This window comes from Zea mays, chromosome 3 (genome assembly GCF_902167145.1).
Source record: "Zea mays cultivar B73 chromosome 3, Zm-B73-REFERENCE-NAM-5.0, whole genome shotgun sequence".
Classification (NCBI taxonomy): Eukaryota; Viridiplantae; Streptophyta; class Magnoliopsida; order Poales; family Poaceae; genus Zea; species Zea mays.
The window spans coordinates 210992570-211007197 of record NC_050098.1 but is presented as its reverse complement, the minus strand read 5'-3'; the positions used below and the strand labels follow the sequence as shown (position 1 = coordinate 211007197).

Sequence of the window (14628 nt, the reverse complement as noted above, 5' to 3'; positions counted from 1 at the left end):
GTGTGAGCGCTCTTCTAATGGTTGTTTTTAATAATAGTTCCTATTGAGATCATCGCATCATTTAGGAGAATGAAGAAACTCGTTAAAGACCCTAAACTGACTAAACAGGGCTGCAGTTACCTACACCTCACATGTTGGACAATTCATCATAGGTTACTGTGAAGGTAAAAAATGGACGCATTTGATTCATAAGCTTCCAAATATAACAGTGAAAGATAAGATCAAGCTGAACATAACATAGGCAAACATTTAAACCTCAGAAAGTGCCCATAGAACTCATTTGAATGTAGGACTCCAAGTAGGTTCTCCCTGGCAAGCAGGAACTTGGAGTTGTCTACACCTCACAATTAGGCAAATCATCATCGAAAGCAAAAAATTTATAAGCACATTGCTCCATCTATGTTCTACCAACAAATAAATATTGACATTTTCATTCAACAATAGCCACCAGAAAAAAACACATGCATTGCTCAAAGTAATGTTCAGAAAGATCAGTTAAAGCCCATATATATCATTCCAATGTAGGACCCTAAGTAGGTTCTCCATGAAACGCAGGGACATGGAGTGATCTACATCTAATTCAAAGGGCGATTCATCATTGCTTAGTAAAATAATTTCAAATCAATATAATAAACAAAAGTCAGATGCCAATACAATGGAAGGAATGGAAAGCTGCTGCAAACATTAAACAAGCTGAGAACATGCTGCTCGCACCTTTGATTCCATGTTCTGAACTTTATTAGAACATTGCAAGTTAGCCTCCAGAAAAGCATTCCTTTTGTAGTCCTGCATTCATGTGCTTCACTGTTAGCCTACTCACTCGTATATTGTAATTTACTTCAGCAATTGGCATGCATTAATCAATGGTCCATGTGAAAATAAAATAATAAGAAGGCATGCTGACTCAAAAGCAGCTGATGAGTAATGATAAGATCACCTCAAAGGCCTTTTTGAGAGAACTGTTTCTAGGTATGCGTAGCATTAAGCAAGGCTACCTTTAACCAATATCCTTCATAAATTCTTCACTTATTAACAAATCTTGCTATAGTTAATCATAAGCTAAACTACTACTTATCATCACTATTTGTTGCTAGAAATGAAGTGCAATATTTCAGTTTAGTTGTGTGCACTAATGAATTCAGTGGAAGCGTGGTACCCAATATTTAGAGTAGACGTCGAATCTGGAACCATTGGTCGTGACAGTGATGAGGAGCTTGTTCATGCTTCGTTTTCCTGCTCCCGAGGGTGTGCGTTCACTAAAGCATTGTTTTTCTCCTTATCTGCCTCCATGAGCTGCTTTCAAATAATACAATTAGCACCAGGGTCTGACCTCCATACCAACATTGTCACTATGCCATAAATGACAAAGGAAGCTTTACCTTTTGCAGGGCACCATTTTGATCTGTAAGTGCTTTCTCCTGCACACAGGAAGACGATTGATTGTAAAGGTGCACCACAAATCTTATCAGTAATCAACATTTCATGATTTTTACTGGTTTGTTGCTAGATGAGATATAGTTACCACAACTAGTCTGCTCAAACACTTCGACATGAGTGCTTTCTTTCTCATTATCCTTTTCACTATTTCATGGTAAAATGCCACTCATAGTGAGTCATTTCCATGTTTAGTGCGTCCACGTCCACCAGAGATCAGTTTCACGATCTTGTCTAGTTGCTTTGCAATTTTGTTTGGTCCCACTTAATTTTTTGTCCTGCTTTCGCCACTAACAAAAGCTTTGTTGTTGCTGCATGATGAATAGTGGCAACAGATTGCGATTGTTAAACTACAGTGAAAATACATTAATCTCAATGAAACATGTGTATAATTATGCCATAACGAGACTGAAACGTTTTTGCTCTCATTCCCCCAAATTCTGGGTGTCCTCGCAACAATAATTTTCACTAGTGAGTAGTGACTCATGTAACATATGCAGAATGCGAAGTACAAGGGAACCTATATTGTAGTTGACCTTTTTCTGAAGCTCGGAAATTGAATTGAACATGAGCTGATTCTGTGCCAAAAAAATAAATAAAGCTATAATATAATAATAGACTAAGACGTTAGTAAATAACCAAAATAGCTGTGCACCGAACAACAAATTTGACCCCAACTAATTCACTTTTCTTGATCTAATATGCTTCAAAGAACTGTCCAATTGTTGCTCCAGTTGCTGAAGTTCTTTTATGGTCAGTGAATCCAATTGTTCCCCTAACAGTTGCCTTCCATTGGGACCAGGCAGGTAATAAAATAAAAAGTTATCAGTAAACATTATCATAACCAGAATAAGAGTCCTCTTGAGCAAGTCGGTGGTACCATTAATAATAGCATCAAGAAACGATTGTCAGTGTGTGGTCAGCGAACTGACGTCAACGACATGGGAGGGGAGACGGCGCAGACATTTATAAGTTTCTTGTAGTGGAGATCCCATATGAGCATTATACATCTGCAAATATAATAAGCTTGAGTTTTATTTTAAACTAATGTATATATAGAGTTTATACTAAACAACTGGAAAACATATTTTAAATAGGAGAACCACTTTTCTCGGAAAATCGGCTCCCATAGAGAATCCAGAGCCGTAGGAACTCTAGAAAATAAGCCCACAAGTTAACTTCCTCCAATCATAGATCCTTTGTATTTTCCAGATAAGTTTTAAACTAGCCCTCCTCTTTAGTTTTGAATAGAAGGGCAATAGTTAAAAGTTCGCAGATATATCTAACTATGGCAATAGAATAAACCTTGTTGGTATACCGATCAAGTGAAATGCGGCATGAAGCAGGAGACGAGCGAGAGGAGGGGAGAGATCGATGCAAGTGAAGTGAAATGAAATGAAATGAATGGAGCCGGAGAGGAGAGGTTTCTACCTGGTAGCTAAACTGAATCCTTAGCGAACGAAAGAAAGGAATGGAATCGGAGTCGGAGGTGAGGGGAAGTAATCTCACCTGAAGTAAAGCAAGCTCCGGAGCCTGGAGCATGAAGGGGACTGATCGATTTGGCCAGCAAGGGGAGGGGAGCGTGTGTGCAGTGCTGAGCTCTCCTCCTCTCCTAGTCTCCTGCCTGCTTGCCTGCTGGGCTTATCCGCCTGCCGGTGCTGGAGCAGCACGTAGCTGGGCTGGAGTGGAATGGGAGCGGACAGCGGAGTACTCGAGCCGGCGCGCGGGGGGCACGCGGGGTGGCGGGGGGGGGGGGGGGCGCTGGCGGCGGGCGCGCGGCTGGCAGGTAGCGGTGGGCGCGCGCGGTAGACAGAGGGAAAGAAGAGAGACACACGGGTGTTAGGGATTTAGGTCTTCGGTTAAGTTCGACGGTGTCCACGTGGCCCACTAATTTAACTTAAGAACGTGGGTACCCACGTTCCTAATATGATAAGTTCGACGGTTCTAGCACGGGCCCACGAATTTAATTTTAGAACATGGGTACCCACGTTCTTAAATTAACCCACGAACATAACTCAATTAAGAACGTCGGTACCCACGTTCTTAAATTAACCCACGAACATTTATTAGTTTCTTGTAGTGATCTTCATCATCTCCATCCTCGATATCCCACCACCTTCGCCATGGCTACAGTTTGGACCACCTCACGCCATGGCTGCAGCTTCGAGCACCTTGTATCATGGCTTCAGCTGGTGCGCCATGTCTATGGCTTGGAGCGACAGTTGGAACAACCCACCCGGACTAGTTGCCTTTGCCCACAATATGTCGCCGACGTCCAAGGCCACGCGTAGACTTGGAGCTCTACCAGTACCGTTGTTTGCTCTAGCCGGGCTGTTCTACCAAAGCGGCAACCCTTTTCCCGAGCTTCTACCAATACCGCTATTTGCTTCAGCACGCGGCTGTGACTGCCACAGTCGAGGCCAGTCGAGGCCAGGTCTTCCACGCTGCATGGAAGCTCCGCCTCGACGACTATGGCACGGTGGTCCTCCTTCCCCGTGTGATGGTCCTCCTGCTATCTCAACTATGCTTGGTCGTAGGCATGGGTGTCGCTGCTAGCTCAACTGCGCGGACGTGGATGCCACAACCGAGGCTTTGTCGTCCAGCGGAGCCACCGTCACATATACACTTCATAGTGGAAAGGTGTCAAGCCTGTGGCACGAGCTGCTCCGAGACGAGGACACCCATGCACGTCGATGGATAGCGGGTGAACAACAAAACATTGGATTTAGCAGTTGCCAAACAGACGCTATATTTTAGCGGATTTTTTACTGTTTCTGGTTAGACTAGCTCCAACAACGAGCTCTAAAGGGTCCTGTACCCTAAATTTAGAGGACGAGGACGTCCTCTACTCCCTCCAGCAACGTCCTCTAAACGGTCCTCTAAATTTAGAGAACACTGCTGGATCCTCTATATGTAGAGTTTCTTTAAACGATTCTCTATCTATTTGAATACTTTAAACAACCGATTTAATAAAACTAAAATATGTACAATACATTTAAGAGTATGGCAAATACGTATGTACAAAAATTAAAAAAATAAAAATGTCTTTAATATAGGTATTTACATATAGAAGACGTGATTTAGAGGATGTTGTTGGAGAGAAAGTAGATATAGAAGACGGAATCTTTTAAAGAAGACTGTAAAGGACGAATATAGATGATGTATATAGAGAATATTGCTGAAGACATTCTTACGACGGATGAAAAATGCTATATATAGGATAGCGAACACTTTAGCGTATGTTGTTGAGACCGGCTAATCGAAAGAAAAAAAAAAACAGCCGCCACGGATCTCCTCCGCTGAGTCATTTTGTAGCCGAAACCCTAGCGCTCCGCCGAGGCGCCGAGCACCAGGCTCCAGCCTCGCCTAAGAAAAAGCCGAGGCCGAGACAAACTACTTGTACTAACTCAGCTGCTATGCCATGGATCTGGAGATCGTTGGGCGGTGTGCCTTACTGTTCGACGATGACGCGACAACGGAGGTCGTCAACTCCGGCGGTTCCTTGTCCCCTGGGCGGCCATCGGCGCAGCAGACCTCCTCCTCGACCGCCACGACATCCGCCACCTCCTTGACCGCGTGCCCCCTCCCCCGCGTCGCGCCTACTCAGTGGCCCTCCTCTCCACGCCCTCCCCCGACGGCGTCTCTGAGAGTCTGAGACCGAGCCCGATCGCGAGCGCTATCTGGACGTCCCGGCTGGCGACGGTGAATACGAGGGTTCTGGAGATGCAGCCCCCTCAGGTATAAATGGATCTTCCTTTGCGCCGTCTCCTCTATCCTCTCGTATCTGTAGCTGTCAGCTTCTTCATTCCTTTTTTGTGTGTGTCTAGCTTCTGCCTTACCCTTTGTGGATATATTTGAGCTCCAGTTTAGTTTGTTCCATTCTACGTTTTGAGTGTCGTTCTGCCGACGTTGTTTCGTTCTATGTTTCGTCATGTGTCAAGCTGTCAATGAGTCATTATTCTACATTTTTCGGACTCATCAGCTTGAGTCTTACGGGTGTTTGAATGCACTAGAACTAATAGTTAGTGACTAAAATTAGTTGAGACATTTAAACACCCTAGCTAATAATTCAGCTATTAGCTATTTTTAGTAAGACACCGATGGCTATGCAAGCAGTGGTTCTGTGCAAGCGTGCAAGCAAACCATTTGATCCATTACATTACGATTCAACCACAGATACAACCATGGTTTGTTAGGAGCTATTTTATAAAGATTATTGTTGAGACATTTAAACACCCTAGCTAATAATTCAGCTATTAGCTATTTTTAGTAAGACACCGATGGCTATGCAAGCAGTGGTTCTGTGCAAGCGTGCAAGCAAACCATTTGATCCATTAGATTACGATTCAACCACAGATACAACCATGGTTTGTTAGGAGCTATTTTATAAAGATTATTGAGCTAGTGGTGGAAGAGTTTAAGTGTTAAATGTGATTTACGGTTGGATCACGATCTAATGGATTAGATGGTTTGGTTGCACGTTTGCACAAAAGGACTGCTTGCATAGCGGTCGTTGCCTTTTAGTAAATTAGTTAAGGATTTTTTAAACTGGTGCTCTCGGTTTTGTTGTTCTCATTTTTACTCTTAGTTGTGTTTTTTTTGCTCAGTTTTGTCCTTCTGTTCTATAGCACTGGAAGGGCAAAACTGAGAAAAAAACACAACTAAGAGTAAAAGTGAGAAAACCTGCAAAACCGAGGATACAACTTAAAAAACCCATTAGTTAATAGTTATGTAGCTATTTGTTAGCTAGCTAATTCCACTAATAACTTTTAGTCAACTAACTACTAGTTCTAGTGCATTCAAACACCCCCTTAAACTTTATAAGGATTTTTTCAGATATTACTCCCTTATATATGACGTACAAGCATATCACACGTACATATTATCTTCTCTGCTGTTTGATTTTTTTGGTTACCAGCAGACTAATGTCGTACTAACTGTGTTTTCTTGTAAACAAACAAGGTTCATAGCATATATCCAGTTGTATCCAAATAACAGTATCGCTGCCACATGTTTAAAGCTAGCAGTGTTCATTGTACATATGTGTTTTTCCATTGTGTACTTTTAACGTTGCAGGAAGGATGCTTTGATTAGTTCATGAGCATCTTTAATCATTTCAAGTAAGAAGGTTTCTTCTGTTGCTCGGAAGATATAATTTTGCCTGCATGTTTTCTTCCCTACTTCTATTTCTGAAAATAGCTATCCATGGGGTTTTGTTGGATTTTAACTTTAGCATACCCCAACTTACTTGGGACTAAAAGACTTTGTTGTTGTTGCTGTTGTTGTTGTACTATGTAGCAATCATTTAGCTGACATAATTTTGCTTATCTATGAAATGCGACAGATACTGAACAGGTTTATTATAATGTTGTTCCTTTCTCATATGGATGTCTTTCTGGTTCAGATGAACTAAATTATTCGGACTTGTGTTATCCTCCTCCATTTTATGTGCCAGAAAGCTTGTTGAATAAGCTGGTTAGTATAAGCTTTGAGTTCTCACTTTTAGCTATTTTCTCTCCAAACATGATAGAAATTTATTTCTTCTACCCTGTTATTAATCTTCTTCAGTTAATCCAGCAATACTTGTCCAAGGTGCATATGTTCTTCTAAGGATTAAATGTCTGTTTCAGATGGTTGGAGACTTGGAGCAGAGATGAAGTTCCTACTAGTGATGCACATTGTTTCCCTGCAATGTATCTTGATGTAAGGAATATAGGCAGGTAGGATTAGAATGATTCAAGTGCTACATATAACAAAAATGAATGGGATGGCTGTCTTACGATGTACCAGTTTTCTTAATATAGTATTTCATTTTGTTTGACATAATTTGTGCTTGTGTGCTCTCTAGGCTCTAGCCATTACTGAGACATTTTTTTGCTCCCATGTTTTAAATTTACAGCCTCCTTCTGAGAAGGCACATCAGATAATTGCAAGAACAACTTTATTTGTCAGCGAGCATGGGGGTAGGGCTGGACGAAATACTTGTGGCTCGTTGGCTCGCTCGGTTCATGCTCGGCTCGGATCGGCTCGTTTGAATTTTTTCATGAGCTGAGCTGACATCCTAGCTCGGTTCGTTAACGAGCCAGCTCGCGAGCTAAACGAGCTACCATATTCCAGCAAAACGAAACTATATGCATATTATTTACAGAATAATTGATGAACATGTTATATATATGTGAGGTGTCTATGGCCTATGAATTAAACTAATGATTAATGAACTATGTCTATGTGTTAATTTGGTCTATGCAAATATAATTATGGGTTAAACTGATGAACATGTATGTGAATTGTGAATTAATGAGTGATGAATTGTGCTAATTTAGTGTTATGTTGACGTGGTTTGTGAAACTATGAGTATAATTACTATTTTCTATTGTTAAATTAGTTTGAAATTAACTAAAAAGTAATTATGTATATTTTATTATTTTTTTGCTCTGGCTCGCGAGCTAAACGAGCCAGCTCGAGCTCATAAACGAGCGGAGCCGAGCTGACTCTGTGGCTTGTTACCTTAACGAGCCGAGCCAAGCCGAGCTGGCTCGTTAGCTTAACGAGCCAACTCGAGCTCAGACGAGCCGAGCCGAGCTGGCTCGTTATCCACCCCTACATGGGGACAGTAAGAGATTGTATTGAGGGTGAAACAAGGAGATAATCCAACATTTGGATTCTTGATGCCTGATCATCATCTCCACATCTACTTCCGCTACCTTGTTGATCATCCTCAACTGCTGAAAGATGACGCTGATGCTGTTGGCACAAATAAAGGTAGTACTGAGAGGGAGCATGCTTCATCTGGTGGGGCTTTATCATTGCTTGGGACCACATATGACTCAGGAGATGAGGATGAAGGCACACTCCCACGTAGTTCGGAAAGCATGAATCCTAGAAATAGCATGACATCTGAGGCCCTGATGTGCAGGGCCATGTAAAACCTGCATCAATTATGCCTGACAAAGAAGAACTAGGCAAAGATCAGACTGCTCCTCTTCATGCAGTTAAGAGTAAAACAATATTGATGAAGAAGAATCTGATTCTTACTGGCCACATCATTGTTGTTCAGCGTGAAAAGGTTAATGACACAATTACAACATAAATTACTTCCAAATCACATACCAATTCAGGCTTAACTGAAACAAAAGAAATGATCCTTGAACCACCATCTTTCATGAAATGCACGATGTAGAAAATAATTGAGTTTATTCTGACAAACGGGAAGGAGTTTGAAGAAAAACTGATTGAGCAAGACAGAACAACTGGGAGGTTTCCATTTCTTATGTCTTCTAATCCATGTCACTCGTATTATCTAAAGTTTCTCCAGGAAACCGAAGAGGTAATTTGAGTCACACTTGTTTATGCTTTAAGCTTGAAAGATTTGTGTTACTACTCATTTTCTGCTATTGTGTTGTAGTGGTTAAAAGAAATTTGTTGAACTTGTTACTATTTTTGAAGATGCAAAACGAAGTTTGTTGTGCCTTCTTTTTTGTCTACTATGGAGAAATCAAAAGAAAATTAGTTTATCAAAATACTGTCATGCAACAAATGTCCCATGCCTTCATTCTCATCTTGTGATAGTGATACTTCTATTTTACTTAATATTTGATCAATTATTTCATTATTTATATTCAACCCTGATTGAGCTTTCTACTACTAAAGATGTTCACACAACTGATAGAAATATCGTAATTGCAAAAATGATGGCTTCATGTTCTTCATCCATCAAGCTTCTTTTCTTCTTTAAGTAGTTGCCTTATTGTTACAGTTATTATTTCTAACATAGTTGCTTTATATATCATTCTTAAGTACTCTTGAGGTGCATTCAAATCGAGCAACCAGCATGTCATGGACCTTCGGTCCATGGGGATAGCTGTCTTCTCCGGCGAGGTTATACCCCTCTGCCGCAGGCTTGGTTCTAGGGTAGCAGTCCTAGGCGCTTGAGAGGGTCATTGCAAGAGAGAGAGAGATTGGTTTGATAATGATCTTGCTTGATTTATTCCCTGCTGCCATGCGGCTTATAAATAGCCCTATAGCTAACCAACTTCTCCTACAAACTCTCAACTAACTCCTACTTTCTTGGACTTATCTGATGCTAACTAACTCTCCACAATTCTCTCATCTCAATCTTATTCTCTAGCCTTATCCCAGCTCGTCTTAATCTTATTCTCTAGCCTTATCCCAGCCTGGCTGTTGCCTCTCGCTCCCTATGATGCCCATGACATCTCCCCCTCCCTTGAGGACCAGCTCGTCCTCGAGCTGCCATAGACTTACCTGACACGACTTAAGGTTAAGCCTTTTACATCTCGGCTTACCTTTATTATTTAAGACGAAAATACAAAATAATTGTGGAACTAAAATATAAATTTGAACTGCAGCTATGTCCTCCTATCCTCCTGGATCCCAAGGAAAGAGCTGAACTGCGGACTTCACGTTGGATGAAAGGTGAAGGAGGAACTAGCCCGTCCTTATGTTGGGTCTGTCCAGCACCAAGGCAGTTGCCCGAATGAAGGAGACGACCCTCTTTGGCCGTGCAGGGAGGCTGCATACCCAGATCTCGACTTCTGCAGGGGGTTCAAAAAGTATAGACGAGACCTGGTGGTTGGGCGCGCAGGCTGCGAGTTGGTGCAGCGATGAGCTGATCAGCAAGTGCAGCTTCCGCACCGCCCGCCTAACAAGGAAGCCGCGCACTGCGGCTTGCAGGCGCACCACGGCCTGCTCATGTGATGACGGCCATGGGGTGGCCCTGGAGGCCACAGCAAGGTGCTTCTCCCCACGAAGGGACTGTACCTGGCGGCGTGCCAGGAACCCTCGCGCTGCCGCCTGAAGCCACACCGCTGCTTGGAGTTCCTTTTCTGTCTTCTCCTTGTAGCGGTGGAACATCACAACGAATTGATCCCACTTCTCTTCGAGCCGAGTGAATGCATCTAGAGTTGTTGAGGGCGGGTGAGAGGGCGTTGCGGCGGCAGATGACGCGGCGGCTGGTGGTGGTGAGGGATGGGCGGCTGGTGGTGGTGAGGATAACCTGGAGCTGATACCAGGTGTCATGGACCTTCGGTCCATGGGGATAGCTGTCTTCTCCGGCGAGGTTATACCCCTCTGCCGCAGGCTTGGTTCTAGGGTAGCAGCCCTAGGCGCTTGAGAGGGTCATTGCAAGAGAGAGAGAGAGATTGGTTTGATAATGATCTTGCTTGATTTATTCCCTACTGCCATGCGGCTTATAAATAGTCATATGGCTAACCAACTTCTCCTACAAACTCTCAATTAACTCCTACTTTCTTGGACTTATCTGATGCTAACTAACTCTCCACAATTCTCTCATCTCAATCTTATTCTCTAGTCTTATCCCAGCTCGTCTCAATCTTATTCTCTAGCCTTATCCCAGCCTGGCTGTTGCCTCTCGCTCCCTATGATGCCCATGACACAGCATTGCCATGCTAACCAACTTTTTTCTTCTGGGCCCTGGTTGCTTAAATTTTTTCAAAACTGAAAAGTGTTTCTGTACTGCTGTTCCCGATTTTTATTGTATTGTTTTTTTCTGAGTGCCTTCTTTTTTCTTTCTTCCTTTTTTGTTCTGAAGTGCATATGATGTCTTACACTTGATCTCTGAACTTCAGGTAAGTTCACATGTGGAAAGTATTAATCGCTGATGCACTACTTTGAGTAGCCTATAGTAGGGTCCTTTATTTAGTTGTTGGCCAGTTTTCTGTTGGTTCTATTCTTGTAAGCTGGTTTCCCCTGTGGGTGTGGTGTGAGTGTTTTAAACTTTTTATACCTTTTTGCCTTTTATAAAAAATGGTTTTCCCCGTAAAAAATTAGGAACTAAAATGAAACATCTGGTGTAACATCTTTTGGCATGATTTTCTGGTGGATGTATTGCGTTCACATGGGTCAGTTTCTTTGGTTGGATTGTTGTTTACTGGCATTCTATGTCTCTTTGCTGTTTGTTTTTTAAAATATAATGTCTACTTTGATGATATCTTGGACATTCATGGCATGATTTGATGTAGCTATGCTGTGCTATACTAGTTTGAAGCACGACATGGCAAATCTTTTCTTCTTATTTTGTGATTTGAAAAGGTTCTTCATCTCCATGGACATGAATTACTGATGTGTGATGTCTGTTTTGATTACTTGAATCACTTTCCTTGGTTCTCTTGTTTCTTGAATGCATATCTTGTTTGCTTTGCTTTCAAGCTTATATTGCCCAATGCCCCTTTGTAATTAGTATTTTCTAGCTCGTGTTAGATCAGGGGTAGGCTTTCCTCGGCTATTCCTTTCCTAGACCCCACTCAGCTGGAGCTGCCAGCACTGGGTTTGTCCTTTTAGATCTAACTCATCAAAAATATCCTGGACACCTGGAGTGTTTTGTATTCCAAGCCAAATCAATTCCTACCCATCAATATCTACATCCAAACGGAGCCTTATAGTTGCTGCTGCTTCTCTTTTATACCCTGGGAATACTAAGGTTGTGTTGTACACTTAGGCCCATTTTGCAATGCAGGATTTTACAACAAATACTTCAATTGATTTTTCATGCTCTAAACATTTCACTAGCTTCTTTACTTAGTCATCGTTATTTGTTTTCCTATGATGCAATTGTAAATTTTAAGTATGGTTTGTTTCTCTTCCATTTATTGATTTTGCAGTCCAAGTCACATGGTAGAAGTCCTAACCACAAGGACAAAAGAGATTCTTGTGACCGGAGGAACAGAAGAAATCCTGAGAGTGACGACAGAAGCTCTCTTGAGTGCGCTGACAACGGTTCTCGTGAGTGTGCCGACTGAAGATGATCAATGGAGCGCAAAAACAGCAGTTATGGCATGGTATCCAATATCCATTGCTTCTGATAGAAGCTCAGCTGGGCCATCAGAGAAGCAGCTGTATGACAAGCAAGGGAACAGTAGATTCCATCTGGTTGTGGGGTTAAAACTATCTCCAGCAGCTTATCTATCCCCATACATATATTTAAACTCTATTTTGCGAACAGTGCAAAACAATGTTTTTGGGTAAACTATAAATAGACTGCTGCAAACGGTCTAAGAAGGAACCTATTCGGAAAGTCAATGTAAATGAAGCGGCTGCTATAGTAATGGTAATGGTGGCTACTTGTGGACTGGGTGCTGCAAATGACTCACTTAACACCATGAAAGGAACCAAGGACAATGTTCGCACCCATTTTAGTCATGATCCTTCTTCCAGCTTTGGATATTTCTCATCTTAACAGGATCAAGATGCACTGTCCGAACGCATTTCAAATGGTGAGGCTGATGCTTCACTTACAGGTAGTGGACACAACCCCAAAGGGAACGTTTTGGAATTATAAATTATTGATGATGATTGGATTGCAAACACTATTGCAAAAGCTGCTGCTGCAGTAGCCTCCAAAGAGGCAGATTCTTCAGAAGCTTCCATGACAAAGGAGCAGAAGCTGAAAGCTGAGAGGCTTCGCCGTGCAAAGATGTTTGCTGCAATCATTAAGAGTGGAGACAAGAAGATGAATGATTTAGCTGTGTTTGCTGCAATCATTAAGAGTGGAGACAAGAAGATGAATGATTTAGCTGCATCATCGGATCCAACTAGTGAAGCTGCCAAGGCAATTCCTGATATGAATGTGTCTGGACTTGATCAGCAATCTGTGGCTAAGGAACGTGAAGGTAGTTCTGATCCGTTTGAACATGAGGGACCAAACTTGACAAATCATAATAAAGACTCTGATGATGAACCAAACAGAGTGCGGAAGTATAGAAAGAAACATCGAGAATCCCATGAGGAAAAAGATGAATCGGAGGATATCTATAAGCACTCGAGGAAGAGGCATCACCCAGAGCATTCAAGAGGCCCTAGCAAGGATGTTCACAAACATAAGCACAAGAGCCTCAAGGTCGCACAGAAGTGTCCGCGTCTGGATCAGGTGCCAAGTTTGAATCAGACAAGCTGCTCGATGACATTGCACAATCAACTCAGGTAACAACTGAAGTGCCGAGTGAACTGAGAGCAAAAATCAGAGCGATGTTGCTCGAGAGACTGTAGTATTCAACGTTATGTCCTTAGGCCTCTGATCTGTAGCCAACTGCTCTGTCGATTTCTGTATTTGCTTCGAACGCTCCAACTGTGCCCATTTTACTTGAAATCAGTGACCTGCACGCCAAGTTCGTTGGCCTGCTCCACATGTTGAAGTTTCTGCTGCACGCATAGGTTTGAACGTCTTGAACTCTTGATGAATCAGTGGTCCGCCTGCAGGCTGCAGCGTCATATTTCTACGGGATATTTCTAGCGGATTTCTGCACTGATGGAATAATTAATGTGGTCTTCATGTGGAGGACAGCATCTCTGTTTTGTGGTGTTGAGGACAGCAGCATCAACAGTCTTTTGACTGTTGTAGGACAGCAGGCAGCAGCAGTCTTTTTGACTGTACTTTAGCATCTAGAGTACAACACATGTGTGCTGCAGTAGCATCTAAAGGATAACATATTTGTGCTGCAGTGTGTAGTGTGGTATGTAGTGTAGTCCCTAGAGCTATAAATAACCCTTCTAAAGGTATGTTATTTTGAGTAGTGTGTGAGTAATAAATCAAAAATTGCTTCAACTCGTAGTGTCATCCGAGTAAGAATTCCATTGCTTACAAAGACAACTATTTTGTTCTATTATAGTGATTTTAGTGTATATATATATATATATATATATTGTATATTATGAGTCCTGAGCTTCCAATAACTAGAGCAAAACACAGGTCAGACGGTGCAGTCCGGTCGAGCCGGACCAGGTCCGAGCTGCTATAAAAACACTTCCACACCACCATGGATTAGATTTTAGCGGCGGCGGCGGTTTCCTCGGGTATGCAAGCGGCGACGATCCTGGGTGTCAGCGGCGGTGCTGCCTCGAGGCGAGCGACCAACGACGACACTCCCAAGGTGGGCGGGCAAGCAGTGACGACGCTCTCGAAGCGGACGGGCGGCAACGACGCACCCTAGGCCCGGTGGCAACGACAGTTGTGCGAGGTGTGGTAGGCGTCGATTGCCACAAGGTACGTGGGTCACTCTGATGGTCACGCGAGGCGCGGTCGTCTCTGGCGATGGCGGGCGCGCGAGGTATAGGTGAAAGGGAAATGTGTCTCTGGGCCATTTCTATAAATGTTTTGGTGATTAAATATCCAATACATATTGATTGAGTTCTTATGTGCTAAATGAGTGAGAAGTGCAAATC

The 14628-nt window shown here is 42.6% G+C and overlaps 4 non-coding genes and 1 pseudogene across 4 annotated transcripts; 3 read left to right on the top strand and 2 right to left on the bottom strand.

Moving 5' to 3' along the window:
- Positions 1 to 253: 253 nt before the first annotated feature.
- Positions 254 to 367, bottom strand: LOC111591281 (small nucleolar RNA Z278). Its single transcript, XR_004857495.1, has one exon. It is a non-coding gene; the product is annotated as a small nucleolar RNA Z278 (small nucleolar RNA).
- Positions 368 to 490: 123 nt separating this feature from the next.
- Positions 491 to 603, bottom strand: LOC111591282 (small nucleolar RNA Z278). Its single transcript, XR_004857496.1, has one exon. It is a non-coding gene; the product is annotated as a small nucleolar RNA Z278 (small nucleolar RNA).
- Positions 604 to 4694: 4091 nt separating this feature from the next.
- LOC103651294 (uncharacterized) lies at positions 4695 to 14056 on the top strand (annotated as a pseudogene).
- MIR11970 (microRNA MIR11970) lies at positions 5707 to 5953 on the top strand. The gene has a single exon (NR_161793.1). It is a non-coding gene; the product is annotated as a microRNA MIR11970 (primary transcript).
- On the top strand, positions 11013 to 11076 carry LOC111591229 (small nucleolar RNA snoR101). Its single transcript, XR_004857467.1, has one exon. It is a non-coding gene; the product is annotated as a small nucleolar RNA snoR101 (small nucleolar RNA).
- Positions 14057 to 14628: the final 572 nt, after the last annotated feature.